Here is an 18,378-nt window from a genome sequence, read left to right as displayed (position 1 = left end):
AGAGCAGAAGAAAGAAGGAAAGAAGAAAGGAGGGAAGGAAAGGAAGGCAAGAAGGAAGGAAAAAGAAAAGGAAGGAAGGATGGCAAGAAGGAAGAAAGCAAGGAGGAAAGGAAGGAAGGAAGGAAGGCAAGACGGAAGGAAGGAAGCAAGAAAGCAAGGATGAAAGGAAAGAAGCAAGGCAATAAGGAAGGAAAAAGGAACGGAAGGAAGGCAAGAAAGTAGTATGCAGGAAGGAAGGAAGGGGAAAAAGAAGGAAAGAAGGAAGGAAGAGGGAAAAGATGTAGAAAGGAAGGAAAAAAGAAGGAAAGAAGAAAGGTAGAAGGAAAAAGGGGGGAAGAAAGGAAGGAAGAAAAAAGTAACAGACCCCAGCATGCTCCTCTAGAGTTTCAGAAGAGATCTCAACAATGTTTCGAACAGTGCACAAATTTGCCAAGATACCAAAGTCCTTAGTAGAGACTCATAATACATCTTTAAATCAGATTTAATTAAATCTGTAACTCAAGCTGAAGAGCAGATTTTTGTCCTCTTTGAACAGTTTCTCTGATACGAGCTTTGCCAATCTTCACTGACATACAGTCAGAGGAGAGATTGGACAGGCTCATATGGTCTGTCCTATAGTCCCTCTATCCCTTAAAATACCTTAACAATTTTATTTAAACACTCTTTGATCTGATTCAAGGTCATGAACTTGGGGAGAAACAATTCCAACTCTGTTTTCTCAAAAACGCTCACAGGTGCATTTATGAGGAATTTCTGAAACATTCACATTTTAACAGACACCACGAAGAGGAGAATTGTGGTAGATATGTATTAACCTTCTGAAAAATCAAGTTTAAAGGTAAATAGTTGGTAGCTGGATTGTTGCTGGTCCAAGATGATCTACCATCTTATAAAAACAGATTAGACCTGCTAGAAACCATCTTCCATATTCCAAAACATATTTCTCAGCAGGGTAACTGCTCCTGACAAGACAGACGCAAAACAAAGCCAATATCTACAATCTGACGAGAGAAAATGGAGCATCTTAGAACCTTCACAAGACTCTGAACAGTTAAACCATCTTTCAGAAGAGGAGGGAAAATGCCCCACCCGTCTGTTCTTGTTCTCAGATGGAAATCGAGCTTCTCTTTTTCCCTCTGTTTTTGAAAAAGAGATTCACACATGCAGAATCTAGTGTGTCGTTTGTCTTCAGTCATGCGAAATGCCGTCCGTCAATTTTACTGCAGGCTGGTTTCCTCTCCGCACAGCTACGATAAATGATGGGGAAAAGAGGCAAGACATGTGTGGAAGAGAGAGAGAGAGAGGGAGGGAGGGAGAGCTGTAATGTTTCCACACAGATATGGCTTTCAAATCCTGGCTTATGGTTTGGAATTCATACAGCATCATTCAAAATGACAAACCAAAATAATACAAGGTTCATTTATTCCATTCCTCTGGACGGATCTTTTACTTCATGGTCTCTGCAAGCTACAAAAACTGCTCTGCGTCAGAAAAATACTCTACAACCAATTACATGGAAAGAGCCATTAAGGAATGGTGGATCTAACTAGTAGGCCTAACTCTTACTACATAAAACTGTGCTGAATGCAGTCTTGCAAAGCCAGACTTTTAACCATCAACATAAAGTTCTCCAATGAAAGCAAAACCGCACTCAATTATAGCATATTTTGGAAATCAATGAAGTTACAGTAGGAAACTGAAAACGAGTTTTGAAATGAAAACAGATTAGTGTGGACTAGGCATTTTGGTTATTTTGTCAACTCGAGTACTCGAAGTAATAACTCAAGTACTCACTGAGTATTCGGGGGGACACAGACTTGTTCATATATATATATATATCATTAGAGATGCATGTTACCGTCTATACACGATTGTTTCCCAACAAACCAATACCAAGGCACTCTCACTCCCAGAAATTGCTAGCTAATCAGATTGCAGTTTGATGTTTTGAGAATGCTCTCAGAATTTTTGTGTTCAATATGCACCAGGCGGTTTATAAACACTCTCTGGGCATGCCATCTGAGGCTAAGTCCATGTCAGCATATTACATGGTTGAAGGATTCAATGATCCTTGAAACTGTATTTTCTGCTTTGCTCTCTGGGTTATTTTTGATCTAAGGCCACATTGACACTAATACGTTTTCGTTTGAAAATGCATTGATTTCGCTATGTTTATGCCTCTCATCCACACTGGAAGAGTAGTTTCCTCCACTGCAAAAGGAGACTTTGGAAAACGCTCTCTACTTTGGAAAACGATGGTGTGGTGGGTGTGTTGTTCTGGTCTGTTTGAGCTTGTAGGTTTGGACTCCTTACGAAGGTCAGCCAGTGACCTTTTAAGTTTCTGATTGGCCCTTGAACACTTCTACAGAAGCTGCTGCTTTTCAGATACACTGACATCACTCACCATGCTCATTCATTCTCGCGGCACATCTCTTTTATTCTGAAATCAACTATATTTCCTTTCTGGCACATCGGCTTTAATATGATTTAAAGTGTAGCTTCAGGAGACGACAATATACAGAGAAAAATACAGTGCCAGCACTTACATAACATCACAGAAACACAAATCATCAGCTCGGCAGGAGAGACCGAGTTGTACTCACGGCAGTAAATGCTTCTCTGCTTTTTAGTGTGGAGGCTGGTTCACAGGGAGTCGTGCTGGAGATAGAGACTCTTTCTCTCCTGGGTCCACATGCCCTCTCTTAATGTCTCCTTAGTGGACAATTCCAAAGCAGAAGAAACACCTATGTTCAGAGAAACAGAGAGTATATTTCTATAACAGTAATAAGGAAAATAGTCTATCATTTTCTTTGAATGCACTTCATTGCATAGAAGTTTATTTCATTTTCATTTTATTTCATGTCTTAGAGGTCATTCAGAAGGAAGGCATTCTTATGCTAAAAAAAGCTAGACAGTGTAAGGAATAGAACAGAACGCAGCAGTCTCAAAGCACATTTTTAAAAGTTGAAGTTAGGGATTCCACGGTGTGAGTTTTTGACCATTAGATTACCGATGACCAAAATCGCAGTTAACAGGTTTTAAGATTTTTTAATATGCAACAGTACTGAGGTCACATGTTCACAGTTTAACTTATTATAGCGTGGTCATATTTGCCTTTGCACAGAAAAATTCAGTGGGCGAAATACAGTCATCTCAATGGGCGCGATCATAAATTTTGCACGACAGACTTCCGGTGGTGAAGATTTTCCCCTTGTGGATTTTACGTGGAGTTCAAGTTTGGTGAACTCTGACAGGCGAATTCACCGCGTTGACCAATAGGAAGCTGCTTAGTTTGGCAGTGACCTCTGTGTGGGCGATGCTTCATACATAGCTACACTGAATATTCACAATAAACAAGAATATCATTTTAGCAATGAGTATCTTTTTAACTTCACTTTCCCAGAGTATAAAGTTCAGCATTAAAAAGAGGCTGCTTGGCAATTAGTTTTTTGCTGGTTTTACATGCGCTCAACATTCGCCCACGCATTCTTGGCCCATGGAATTTGGCTGTGCAAAGGTAAATGTGACCGTGCCTTTAGTAGACATGTTTCTTAGGGATATATGGACTCTAAGAGCAGCCCTACAACAGTGAGACTGATAAATACACAACAAATACATAGGGCTCCATATACTCCAACATATAGGGCACAACACTTATGTGCATATGGGCACATAATGATGCATTTCGATGTAACCAGAGTGCTGTGAGTTGCTTCAGAAGTGTGTAACTGTAAGATTATTGTGGTGCGTAACATGTAGTTCACGGCATCCATGCAACAGTTTATTAAAGCAATCTGCTGTCTGTCAGACATTCCACCGTAAAGAACTGGCAACAGACTCCATAAACACCTCAACAACAACTCACAAATGTGAGGACTATGCATATTAACGGGAACATTGCTTACAGCAGGCGTTTTAAAGTCTGATAATGACTAAAATTGAAATATATTGTTGAATGCAGTGAATTTCTACACAAGCAATGCTTCAAATAATGATGATTAAAGATGCAACTTCTCAAAGTTTACCATGCTGAATGTAACTACACGCAACTGCACCACATGCTTACAGCACGCTTAAACATTCCAAAAAGTTGCATCTTTCAATTCATGCCTTTAAAAGCACCACAGCTAAAAATATTAAACTCACTAGTTTGTTGTTGGACGGCTAGTGTAACATCCTGTCCCATTTGTAGGATGTGTACTTCATGAGTCTGGTAGATCGAATTCCTTTGTTATATTTTGGAGTTTGTTTGTAGCCCCAGTTTCACATTAACTGAAAGTTCATGATTAGTCCATGATCCCTGGCCAAGCACATTTCTTTAGAAGTTTAAAGGTGAAGGTTGTATTTTCTGACGATTTTTTGCCTGTCTGACAATAAAACGTGCAAAAAATCCCATAGGCAATATCTAGCAGCCACCCATAACACCATAGTAACTGCATAGCAACAAACTACAAACCAATACAAACCAAATTTCTGCACCATTAGCAGCACCAAACGACGTTTTCAAACAGTCCCTCAATCTGCCATTGGTCGCAGAAATAGATAGCCCCACCCCAAATATATATCAATGGTTGGCCAATGTTGCTATTTTGGGCTGGTCGGTTTGCTTAAACAAATAGAACAAATTTTAAAGGTGCCACAGTGTGTTTACATTTTAGAGGAATCAACCTACGAATGGCAATGGACATAATATATTTTAATTTGAGCTTCATACATGTATCCATGCTTCAATCCACAGTTTTAGTGTTCAAGATACCCAGTACATCTTAAATGAGAAATATGTTTGGCTCTACTGTGAGTGTTCACTGTTTATGATTGGCTCCACTGGGAGCATCTCTTTCTCTTCTCTTGGCCACACAATCAGAGTTTCTCTGTCTCTGATTGGTCGTAAGGTGCGACTACAGGAAGTAATTCAAAAGTCGGACACACGCTAAGAGACCATCTTGCCCACCCATCACTTTCAGAGTGAATTTCCCGCTGCGGTCTCATCTCCACCTGAATCCCACCCGCGCAAATCATCAAAGCCACTTCCTGTATTACAGCTCTCTGCTCAGGGAGTTTGGGACTGGGATGTGGGTATTTTTAATAGCTATGAATGTGCAGATTTGATATAATAGGGGGACTGTTTTCTACAGTGCTTATAACAAATTGTCAAAATAAGATTATGCTTCTTCATGACTCAGATTCATTAAACAGAAATGGAATATTCTACTAAGGGTTATGACTTTCCTAAATGACAATTTAATGTTGAAAGGTACTTGTGAAAGAGAGGTTGCATCTTAAATTCTCTATGAGGTAATTTCCTCTCTTGGAGTTTACACGATGGCTATGTTCAGAAAGGCATACTACTAATCTACTAATTCTATTTCTGCAGTAAATAGAATGTTTCACTGTGCACAGTATGCAAACCTAATCTCATAGAATGAACGTCAGTATAATTTTTGCAAACAGAGTTTTATGTGCTAGTTTTGTTCACCTATCATTTATCATTTTGAACATTATTGGTTAGGTTTAGGTTAAAGTTTTAGGTTAAAGAGGTACATTTTACTCATTAAAACATCCATCTAATATTCACTTTAAAAACCTTGTCTGATTACAACATAATTTCACTCGCTTTTGGCGCCCCCCGCTGGACATTTCACTGGGAAATTGCAACCAAGCGTGTAATGAACCATGCAATTTTGGTTTGTAAAAGTGTTGCCATTGTCACGTAAATTTCATAAGATCAGGCTGAAATCTTCTCTGTGCATGGAATTCCCGAATCTCCTACTTAATTTTTTTACATTTCCAATATACAACCAGAGCACATTCTAAATGCGCCCATTTAGACTTTCCAACCATATCAGCTGTGATTTAATAAAATATTTTGTGGTGGTGGGGATTCATGTAGAGCCTCACTCTACTTCAATTAACTGCAGGAGAAGAATACATAATACTGAATAATAGTATACTAGCACCTCATCTACATGAAGTCTTGCTTTGAAATGAGTTAAGAATATCCAGATACTATCCTGAAATGAAACCCATGTTAATGCAAGGCGTAAAAGAGGCCTAATGCTGAAAAGCTGTAAAGTAAATAAATAGCTGTAACACAAACCATCCTCTAAAACAGAAGTTAATGAAAAGAGTGCATTCTGCTTTAAAACCGTTAACTATGGCAGCAAGCCAGAGTTAAAACAACCAAACCAAAACAGCCTGACTGGGTTTAAGAGAACAAAAGCACAGCTATATGTCAAGAAGGAAAAGTGCTGCTCAGATTTAGGAAGTGCACATCTTATTGCTCAGATGTAGCTCTTTAATAGCTCAGGATCTGTCTGTCTTTTCAATTCTGTCTTGGAGAATTCTCCTAAAACTCCTCAGGAGAATAAACCCAAAGGAGACAATTTATGAGATACAATAACAGTTTAGAGATATAAAAATAATGTGGATTGCATAGCTAATATAAATTGGTCTTGGAAAGAAATGTATGAGAAACGTTTATATTGAAATCTCTGACTTTTGATTGCAGACTGGTATCTTGGAAAATTTGAGCAGAGTGTGACAGTCTCAATTTGCGCTCCATTTAACCTCAGTGCTCTCTGGTAGAAACAATTGAGATATTAAAGAAAAATATTAAAGATTATTTTTCTTTCCTGTGAGGGGGGATTTTAATTTTCTTTGAAGGGAACATGAGTAGTGATGGTTGATACCACTTACTTTCACCATATCAAGATGGATTCTTCTATTAAATAGATAATTTTTTTTGTGTGCGATTTCTAAGAATAAAATTGGTAATTATAGACATTCAGGGTTAGGGTTAGGATACGATATGGAGTCCATAGACCAAAAGAACCGATTTCTACACTAGAGTTGTCTCCGATACTAGGGTAAGGAATCCACTCTTTTGGAATCGACCCCGCTTTACTATTATATTTAAAAGCCATCATCATTGACAACAAATAAACATCAAATTATGAGACCTCAACACCATCAAAAACCTAAAAACGTATTTAGTTGAGTGAAAAATTTGACGATCTAAGTTTAAAAAACATTGGAAGTAGGCCCTATTGATATTTCAAGACTGATCCGTCCATTCCTAAAACACAGTTCTGATTTGAATCCAAAGAAAACAAAGATTGTTGCTTTGCAGTCAATCCTTGCATCTCACAAGATAACTTCACAGCAACGTCTTGAAGTTATGCAAAACCATGCTTCTAGCAAAGAGTTCTGGATATGTTCTGTTCTCTACTTAAGTAGATCCCTGATCCGGATATGAATCTTTGACCCATAACAAGATCAAAGGCGCAATTACTGACTCATAAATATACTTGTTTGCTATGTTGAAAAAGTCGAGTGGCATGCTGAGAGCCAGACCATGATCTTTGGATATTGGAAAGCAATCAAACGAAAGACTAATTAATGAGCTTTTGAGTTATTACTCAACTTGACACGAATCCTCACAGGAACAGAGTTTAATCTAATGTCTTACGGAGATAAGTAATAAACATTCTTACTGACTGAAGATCTTATAGCAGTAAACAGCAGCCATTGCTCCGATCAGCCTCAAAGAGACGATTAAAAGCATCAGAATATCAGGATATGTTTCAGAAATTCAAATTAAAGGAATAGTTCAACAAAAATTTTAAAATTCTGTCATTCTTTACTTACCTTAATGTCTGAATTTCTAAAGAATATCCTGGCCACTCCTCCTATAAAGTCCATAGGATGGAAGTGAATGAGGCTGTCAAGCACCAAATGATAATGTACCGTAAAGTTTCATAAAAGTCAGAGTCATTTCATTTCAATTCTTCTGAAGTATTACGATAACGATTGTGTCAGGAGCAGACCGAAACTGAAGTCATTATTTACAAATAATCTTGACATCAGTCCAAGCACTCGGAATGTTCATGAGAGTTCATTAGAGAATCATTCATTTGAATCAGATTTTTTCAATGAATTTGTTGATTCAGTTCACCAAACAGGTCTGAATGATTAATTCACAAATCGAACTGATTCGGTTCTCAATGGGGCCGTTGATATTTTACACTGGTGTGTGTACATGGGTATAGTTTATAGTGTATATACTTTTCCCACTATAGGCCTACTCCCAGAATGTAGAATTCTTTCCGCTGTGTTGACGTTGTTGGGCTTCATCCTATGACATTAGTTCTCCGGTTTGTTCCACGCACATGTGCACTCCTCGAAATCCTGTTAGAATGCCACTTATGGGTTTACATGGCCATATTAAGCCGCATTCTCTGAGAGAAACCTAGGTGTGTTAAACCGCTTTCTCTTAATCCCTTAAATGGCGTAAGGAAATCTGCGTTCTCATTTACATGATGTTTCAGAACACCGCTTTTTGCAAATACCCTGGAATAAATTAAGTGCATGCAAACGTGGTCAATGACTCAATGATCCGGTCGGAATAGCTAACAGATCATTGGAAGAAAAGATTTAAAGTACATAACATAATTTTGTTTTGTTCCTTACACAAAGTTATTGTATGACTTCAGAAGACTTGGAATATGGAAAATTTGTTTGGACCATTTTTATTATATTTGTTTTTATGACATTTATTTAGCTTTTTATTTGTCATTTTGGAGCTTGACAGACCCAGTCCTCATTGACTGTCTTAATTTTTTGTCTTGTCTTCAGAAACATTTTTTAAATCCTTAAAACAAGATAGGAGAATCAAAATGACAAAATATAATTCTCATTTTCAGAGAAATCTAACAAAAATTATGCCTAAAGGAATATGCTGGGTTCAATACAAATGTAGCTCAATCGACAGCATTTGAGGCAAAATGTTGAAAAAAAAAAAAAAAAAAAAAAAAAAATATATATATATATATATATATACACACACACACACTACCGGTCAAAAGTTTTGAAACACTTACTCATTCTTTATTTTTTTTTTTTTTCACACTTTAGAATAATAGTAAAGTCATTAAAACTATGGAATAATAAGAATGGAACTATGGGAATTATGTTGTGACTAAACAAAATCCAAAATAAATCAAAACTGTGTTATATTTTAGCATCTTCAAAGTAGTCACCCTTTGCCTAGAATTTTATAGAAATGTACACTTGACATTTTCTCAACCAACTTCTTGAGGTATCACCCTGGGATGATTTTTAAACAGTATTGAAGGAGTTCCCATCTATGTTGGGCACTTATTGGCTGCTTTTCTTTATTATTTGGTCCAAGTCATCAATTTCAAAAACTTTTTTTTTTTATTATAAAATTTTAGTTTTATAATGAAATAAATTAATATGGTGGCACAATTATATTTTTAAGATCATGAGAAACATTTCAGTCAAGTGTTTCAAAACTTTTGTATATATATATATATATATGTTTTTTTTTTTTTTTAAAGCAAAAAATCAAGGTTATAGTGAAGGACTTACATGGAAATGAATGAGGCCAATTTTAGGAGGGTTTAAAGGCAGAAATGTGAAGCTTTTAAGTTTGTAAAAGCACTTACATTAATTTTTCTGTTAAAACTTGTGTATTATTTGAGCTGTAAAGTTGTTTAAATCAACATTTTTAGAGTTGTTTTGGGGTTTTAGGGTTCATGGCATTATGTCGTCATGGCAACAGAGTTGTAAAATGATCAATTATTAATATATAGCTTTACAAAGAAAAGGTTAGTGGCTATACTTTGTCTTGTGGCTGTACTTGAATCAGTGAAAATTTGTACATTTTACATTGTAAGTGCCTCACTGGAACCTTGCTTTTTGCCTATTTTTAAATAAAAGAAGAGACAAGTCTAAATTAATTTTAGTGGTAATCAACATTATGCCACAAATGCTGTCGATTGAGCTTAACTTGCATTGAACACAGAATATTCCTTTAAAATAAGAAAAACATTGCCAATGGGGTAAGAAAAATAAACTTAATTCAAAGGAAAAGCTAGTAATTTTTTTTTTTTTACCCCATTTGCAATTTTTTTTCCTTTTTTTGTTGTTGCTTGTTTTAAAAATAAACAACTATATTTTGCTTGATCTCTCTGAAAACAAGAATTCATTTTGCATCTCAAGTAAATATATCTTGTTTTAAAGATATTTAGATATTTTTACTGCAAGATAATTAAGAAAAATAATATTCAGGATATTCATCAAAGATTTGCACAGAAAATAGAAAAACAGTGAAACAACATGAGGATGAGTAAATGATAGAATTTTCATTTTTGAGTGAACTATTGCTTTAATAACACACAGACCATTTGCTTGGATTGCACCCATGATCTTATACTGCTGATTAGACACATTAAACACAAAACATCCCCATTGATCTATTTGATTGGATCTCTTTTAATTACTGAATAGCCTTACAAGCATTTTGATCTCCTAGCTGTCCCCCCTGTCTGAGTGATAACCGCAAACTGAGTGTCAATCAAAGGCCGCTGAAATCCAAAATTTAAAAGTACTGCGCAATATTCCGGCTCTCCTCCGCAAATGAGATCCTGTTAAAATACTACAGAGAATTGAATTCCCCATCATTTCAGTTAATGGCTGCTGCCATTTTGCGGTAGGGCACATATGAGAATTACTCCATTCTTCTTCCGCAGTTACGGCCATCTCTCAGTCTAGGCGTAATTATTCCCTGGGCCCCAGGAAGCTGACAGGCCTGTTGCTGGTGTAGTGCCGAAATTTGATTCCCTAGTATCCTTATGTTTAGGGGTGGGCTTTAGGGATAGGGACCAATGACTCCCTACTATGGTTAAGGTTAGGGGTGGGTGTAGAGAGAGGCTTTATGGATAAGGACCAATCAGGTAGCGGGGAGTCAAAATCTGGCGGGGAGTCAAATTTCGGCACAACGCCGGTTCTCGCTCTGCGTACAATGGAGCTTAATCCTGCCAGTGAGCTGTGTGGGGAGGTGGGGCTCAAAGCCAGGCATGGCTGAGATGAGTGGACTGGTACTGTGGGCGGGGCACAGGGCCAGGCTAGGTTAAATGATTAATGCAGGCTGTGGGTGGGGTCAGAACCAATTACGGCTGAAATGATTGGGCTGTCAGTGTATGTGGGTGGGCTTAGGGTCACTCTCTGACCTTGGCCTGCGGTGCGAACTATATCTATTCATAGCTGAAATAAACTCTGAACACCTGCCTAAACATAACCATATTCAGGTCCCATCAGTTTTAGAGGAAAATGACACATCCTTCACAGTTACCTTAAAACTCTGAAATCTTTCTCCTCGACAGGAACCCCGCAGTGCTCTTAGCTCAGATCTCTCTCCCTTTCACTCGTCATCTGTTTAAAGTTACATATTTTACATTCAAAAAGGACATTTATTGTGTGTGACATCTTTCAAAAGATTCTGTCATGAGTCTCTGCCAGGGCATTTTACTACTAAATTTCACCGCAGTGATGATTCTATTAAACATTTGTGTTGAGAAGTCACAATCCCTGTCATTTATGCCTCACTTTAAGGTTTTTCTCTGATTGTTATGTAAAAAGAACATCCTGAACACTGTAGTAGCTTGCAAAATGTAAAATCTTTACTGAAATAGCAACTTTTCGGTCATGTAACCTTCGTCAGGCAATTAAAAGCAGAGAATGACATACAAGCAAATAATAAAAAAAGACCAATCAGAGAAGCTTTTTCAAAAACTAAGCAGCCAGTAGGGTAGAAGGTAACCTGTAGGATGGTAAATATTTATCAAGTCAATAGTCCATAGAAATGAATAAACATATATATACATATACTCTGCAATCATGACGCAAATCATTTAAATAGCGACAGCCGCAGTTTGAAGTGCTAGACTGCTTTGGTGGCTTTTCCCACCTGTAAAAGCTTGACTTTAGTGCAAGCCAATAGCATTGAAATGTGGGCTGTGAAGGAGCATATCATTGGTTTGACCCACTAAATGAATACACCCATTCCCCATTCCATTCGTGAACGAGCGAGGATCAGCATCTGTTGACCGACTGAAGGAGAGGAGCAGTCATGTCATTTGTTTAGTTCTGTAATCTCGTTTAACAAGAAGAGAAAGGGGCAAGATGAATTAAGAGTAAAAGTGACTAATGATATTACAATGATATCAGGATGTAAATTAAAACTTGTAACTATTTTTAGGCTAATTTTGTTGTCTTTTTTTATAGCTTGACTGTCATGCACAGCAGCTCACAAAATGAAAAACATGCTTTGTTGTCATTTGTGGGGAAATGCTTATGATGCTTAAACACTCTGCTGAAGTCTCTTAGTAGAAACATAGATTTTAATGAAGTATAATTAGACTTGATTTGGTTGTGAATGACTCTGTAATTTATCAATGGTTTAATGACTCATAAAATACGCTAATTTGTTGCCACCTACTGACATATAAGTGTGATTTATAAAAATGTAAACAAGTAAACAAATCTGAACTTTTTTTTTCTACCTTTATTTTACCAGGTTAGTCTCTTGAGATTAAAATATCTAATCTGAGTGATATTATCTTTTCAAAAGACAAATTTAAAAAGACTCAAGTCACGAGTTAATAACATAAAGAGAAACATCATCTGGAGTTAATTCACTGCACTAAATAATGACTAAGCTAAATGTGACATTTATTGTAATACTAGGTTTTTGTGGTGTTTGATGTACGTAACTTTAATTTATAAAAGTTGTGAAATTATTGATTCATGTTCTGCAATTTTCTTTAAATAAATGGAGAACAAAAAATAATTCTTTGAAGGGTTCTTTTAGTGGTTTCAGTTAATTTATAACTTTACAAGTGAGTTTATCATAGAAAATGACAATTTTCTGAATGAATATTAGCTGGCATTCTTGAATGTAAACAGTTTAAAAAAGAAAAACAAAACACAGTCTATGCAACAGAGTGGAATACATTATAAAATGTGAACATTAATGTCATTGGGGCCCCCCTAAGATTGAAATTCTTCAATCGCCCTGTATATATATATATACACTACCGGTCAAAATTTATTTATTTATAAATTTATTATTTAATATCATTATTTATTACCATAATTTTTAAATTATTTTTTTTTTTTTTCACATTTAGAATAATAGTAAAGTCATCAAAACTATGGAATAACATAAATGGAACTATGGGAATTATGTTGTGACTAAACAAAATCCAAACTAAATCAAAACTGTGTTAAATTTCAATCTTCAAAGTAGTCACCCTTTGCCTAGAATTTGCAGACATGTACTCTTGATATTTTCTCACCTTCTTCAGGTATCACCCTGGGAACATTTAAGCATACGCCTTCAGATCAGATTGAAATTTGAAATATCTTACCTCTAAAATAAATATATAACCATAAAAGAAAAAGATGACAGAAAAATACAAAATGATCTCTCTGTATTCAAATGAAAACAGAAAATGGATTTAATCACCTTGAAAATATCTGACATTCTAAACACACAGTTTGTCCATTTGTCACAGTAATCATCCTTCAGGTTTGTTCCTGTTCTAATTATTTAATGTAATGTACCTAGAGTGTGATGGAAGATGGAACATTGAGTTCTGCTCAAGTGGGGAACACAATAGACACAATGTTTCCTTGCGATGTAGTGGTAATGAGCTTTAATCTGATGGAGACATGACTTCAAACACTCCACAAACCCAACCAAACACGCCCTCAACCACAGGCAGTGAGACACACATCCATCTCATGTACTCTGACAATCAAACGCTTAGCAATAACTTTATTTCTTTGGTTCTGCATATTATAAATGTAAAGAATGTCACGTGTCATGTTGGAAACTGTTGGCCATGTGGGGCTCTCACCAGCTGGGCATTAAAGTCAACATGAAATCAACTGACCCTATTTACATTCGTAATACACGTTTCTGGTCTTATTGTGCAAGACTTGCTCCACATAAAAAATGTAATTAACAACTTTCCAAGCATTGTATTTTTCCAACATTACCACATGGGAAATCGACATAATGCTACCGAATGTTCCCTGAAATCGATTGAATTACTGACCAGCGCCATCTCCTATAAGACATTTTTGCATCATTTCAAGGGTGTTTACCAGTTCCTGTGGCTCTAGGGACACTAGCCCTGCATTCCAAACGGGATTAATCAGCCTCTGAAGGGCACTTCGAAGGTTGTTGAAGGGTCGTTCCAAACCAAAGTGCTCATAATAGCTGCTTCAAAGGGCCTTCCAAACTAACGTTTCCGTAAGGTTTAACTGATAGATACTTTGCTGCAAAGCGGACCGGAACCAGACCATATGTCATAAATCTGCAGGTTTGCCAAGTGTAATGTAAATAAGACCAGCTGCAACTGCAAACACACTCCGGTTCTATTAACAAAACATGTGACATCCCTCCATCTCCATGATTTATAAAGGCTTTTATTTAATATAATTAACTTTTTAAAAAATATTTAAAAACTTTGAAGTAAAATAAGTACTGTATACACAGTGGCGTTTTTGATTTAGTAATTTTACATATCTGGCACATTTGTTTACTATTTAACTTTTTATTAAAATAAATAAAAACAAAAATTTAAACATGAAGCTTAAAGTATAAAAATATAAATGTATTTATTTTCCATTTGCATTTTAAAAGTAGTTAATACTGAGGCAAAATCATGTGTACATTTTTCTGATTAGGTAACCGATGTTCATTAGTGTCAGCAATGCCATCGACTCCTTTGGCTTGGATATATGATGCTGAAACATTTTCAAATGGCCAATATTTTTGAGTGCTACTCCCTTCAACCCTCCAAAACTCTCACTGTTGAGGGTAAACCCTTTAAAGGGATTAGGACATAGGGATGAGCCCTTTGGAATGAAACGCACCCTAGTTTTGGTCCCATGGGAACCAGGAAATAGTCACTTTCACATAATCAATAGTGAGTGCGATTCAGAGGTTGAATTTTTGCTCTAAAATAAAATGTTTACTCCACTGACGGTTAGGTTTAGGGTTGTGTTTGGGTTAGGGGGAATGGTTTGTAAAATATGCATTCGCTTTTGTTGCAACCCTGTGGACATTTCACCCGGAAATTGGTCAGCAACACTTCCAGCTTCGGCCACTGGGGGCAGTGGTTCGATTTTCAGTTAGCACAGACCGATTTCAGCAGCAGAACTTTTACTGTTGCCAAATTCATAGTGAAATCAGTATTTATTTTCCAACCCCTCAAGTCCAACCACCTTCCTATATTCTGGTATGGAATACCCACTTTTTACGATCCATTCAATTCCTGTCGGAGAAAATCAAATCGCGCCCAACAATTTGTTCCTGTTTCACTCGGAAATACAGTACTGTGCAAAAGGCTTAGGCACATAAGATGTTTCACAAAAGCATTTATCTTAAGATGGTTATTTATATCTTCAGCTTTAGGAAATATAAATGTTAGACTCCCAAACATTACTTTTGAAAATAGAAAAGATTAGAATAGAAGAACAGGGAGCCCTGCAACAGATGTCATGGCCCCCACAAAGCCCCCACACTGAACATCATGTCAGTCTGAGATTACATAAAGAGACAGAAGCAATTGAGACAGACAGAAGAACTGTGGTGAATTCTCCAAGAAGCTTGGTACATCCTATCTGCCAACAACCAAGAAAAACTGTGTCCAGGTGTACCTAGGAGAATTGGTGCTGTTTTAAATGTAAAGGTGGTCACACCAAGTATTGATTTAGCTTTTTTTATGTTTACTGGACTTTATATGGCATTAAGTGATAAATGAAAACTATTTATGTCATTATTTTTGAAGATATCTTCACTATGCAACACTTTTTCACAGTATTGTATGTCACAATACGTAAACAAAATGGGTTATGAATGCCATTTTATGTTGACTTTAGCTCTATTGTATCTATGTGGGACTGTGATATGTTTTGTAAAGGAAGACTGAAGCAACATAGGAGATGAAAATATTATTTGAGTGGAATAAGCTTCATAATGTCACTTTAATACATTCTATATTAGATGCATCCAAATGATTAACAGGAAGGGTTTTGATATCCCTTCACACAAATCGTCTGCCATCTCCTTTTCTATTATCCTAAATATCAAAAGCTTTTATCGTAAAAGTTTATTTTTAAGATTTATATGGTCACAGTGAAACCTCAAACTTCAAAGAGAGAGGGAGGCATGGTGATGTTTATCAAAAAGATATAAGTTCTCACTTTAAGGCCGATTATACACTAGAGTTTGTGCTACATCAGAGAACACTACAAATTAATTGATTTCAAAGGGTTTGCATAAGTGACGCTCCTTCATTTGACCAAAATTTGGGAAAATGTAACAGATGCTGAATTTGTAGCTGAACTGGTGCTAGCAACGCCAAGGTCACAGGATCGATTCCCAGGGGACGAAAGTACTGAAAAGTGTAGGTTGAATAAAAGTGTCTGCCAATCGTAAATGTAATTTTTGCTGCAAACCTGCAATACACTCTGACATAGACATCCGTTGACCACTGAGAATTTAAGAGAGGCGGGTCTAGTTGTTCTTTCAGAAATCCAATTTGCTGGAGTCTCACTTGATTTTACACTGACTAGGCTTATCCCACACTCTCAAAATGGATCTTATTCATTCGTATCCATCAAATGCTCCATCAGAGCTTTCTCTAGTATGTAAGTGCCCTAATTCAACCACCGGCAATTAATCAAACACTCAGTTGGGCTTCTACTTGGACAATTAATCTGATTTACAAGATGATTTATTAATTAAAACAATGATCAAACAAACGAAAGTGCCTGAATACTAAACTTTATAAAGTGCTTCTAAAATGGAGGTAAAATATCTTCTACACTTCAGTACACTGTGAATAACAAAAACCTTCAGCAGGCCTCTGGATAACAAGATCGTCGATTTAAAGTGTGCAGTCGGGGTGTGAGAAATCTATTACTTCAAGTCATGAGGCAAAATGGGAAACAAACTGCCTATCAATGGGCTGTGTGTTTGTGGATATGACTGGTTATGGCTTACAACTTGCTTAACATTTTATTTAACCATGCATGGCAGTTCTGTCCAGTCCAGTGCAGCGACCAGTCATTACTGGACTTAATTCCTTTAGTGTGTGTTTGTGAGTATGGAGTCATCATAAATCTTTATGTGGACCAGATATAACCTTCAGTACTGACCGTGTAAAGGCAGAACATTTAAGCTGAGCAGGGTGAAACAGACTGAAAGCAGACAGCTACTGTTGCAGGTCTAGACTTCTCAGATAACAATAATTCTAGATTTGTGCTAAATTCTAGATATCACAGATTAGTTTAAAAATCTATGATTTTCAAATGATTTGCTCTAGAAGAGAATTAAATTGTAGAATTTTAGAAGACTTACTAGATTAGTTTTGAATTCTAGGATTCTCAAATGATTGGCTCTACTAGAGTATTGAATTGTATAATTCTCAGAAGACTGAATCTAGATTAGTTTTGAATTCTAAAATTCTCTGATGATTGGCTCTAAAAGAATATTGTATTGAAGAATTCTTAGAAGACTGATTCTAAATTAGTTTCGAATTCTAGGATTCTCAAATGATTGGCTTTAGGAGAGTAATAAATTGTAGAATTTTAGAAGACTAAGTAGGTTAGTTTCGAATTCTACAGTTATTAGATGACTGGCTCTAGAAGAATATTGAATTGTATAATTATCAAATGATTGATTTTAGATGAGCTTCGAAATCTAGGATTCTTGAATGATTGGGTCTAGAAAAGTATTACATTTTAGAATTCTCAGAAGACTGATTCTAGATTTAGGTTTGAATTCAAGAATTTTTAAATGATTGCTCTAGAAGAGCATTGAATTGAAGAATTCTCAAACGGCTGACCCTAGATTCAATCCGGAACTCTAAAGTTATCAGACAACTAGTTTAGATGCATTTGAAACTCTAGAACTCTCAGAAAATTGAGTCTAAATTATATTAGAACTCTAGAATTCTCAGACAATAAACTCTAGATTTGATATGAACTCTAGAATTCTAAACAAGTTGGGTCTAGATTCATTTTGAGTTGTAGAGTTCTTAGATATGCCGTTTGGGGTGATGGATGAACACATACACACGCGTGTGCATACACACATACACGTGCGCGTATACACACACACACACACACACACACACACACACACACTTCATCTGCTAACAATAAAACCTAAATTCATCACATTTTTGTGGAATCTCATCTGAATGATTAATATGGCCAGCAAATATTTAATCACAAATGCAGCGATTCTGAGAACTTGTAAGATCTGCTCAGCAGCAGATGGCAAGAGCTGTTGAAGGTTTTCTGCATAAATATAAAGAATAAAAATGCAAGTGGAAGGACTTTAACTCCACTCACCAGCAGAATGGACAGAAAGTGCAGTGAAGTGGCTTTTTCCTCTTTTCTTCAGATTAATGAGGTGTTAGAATGAAATGACTCGTCACACTAATCGAGAACGAGATAGGAGAATAGACCCTCTAGAATGTCCTCCATTAAAGC

General features: G+C 36.4%; 1 protein-coding gene across 1 annotated transcript in view; it reads right to left on the bottom strand.

The window, feature by feature from the left end:
• Positions 1-18,378, bottom strand: part of LOC127436218 (leucine-rich repeat and immunoglobulin-like domain-containing nogo receptor-interacting protein 1) — a 100,850-nt gene that overhangs the window by 46,220 nt on the left and 36,252 nt on the right. Inside the window, exon 2 of the mRNA XM_051690242.1 lies at positions 2,604-2,744. The gene's annotated coding sequence lies outside the window, so the exon portion shown is untranslated. The remainder of the gene's footprint in view (positions 1-2,603; positions 2,745-18,378) is intronic.

This window comes from Myxocyprinus asiaticus, chromosome 46 (genome assembly GCF_019703515.2).
Source record: "Myxocyprinus asiaticus isolate MX2 ecotype Aquarium Trade chromosome 46, UBuf_Myxa_2, whole genome shotgun sequence".
Classification (NCBI taxonomy): Eukaryota; Metazoa; Chordata; class Actinopteri; order Cypriniformes; family Catostomidae; genus Myxocyprinus; species Myxocyprinus asiaticus.
The sequence above is the reverse complement of the archived record's forward strand: the minus strand, read 5'-3'. Positions and strand labels throughout refer to the sequence as shown.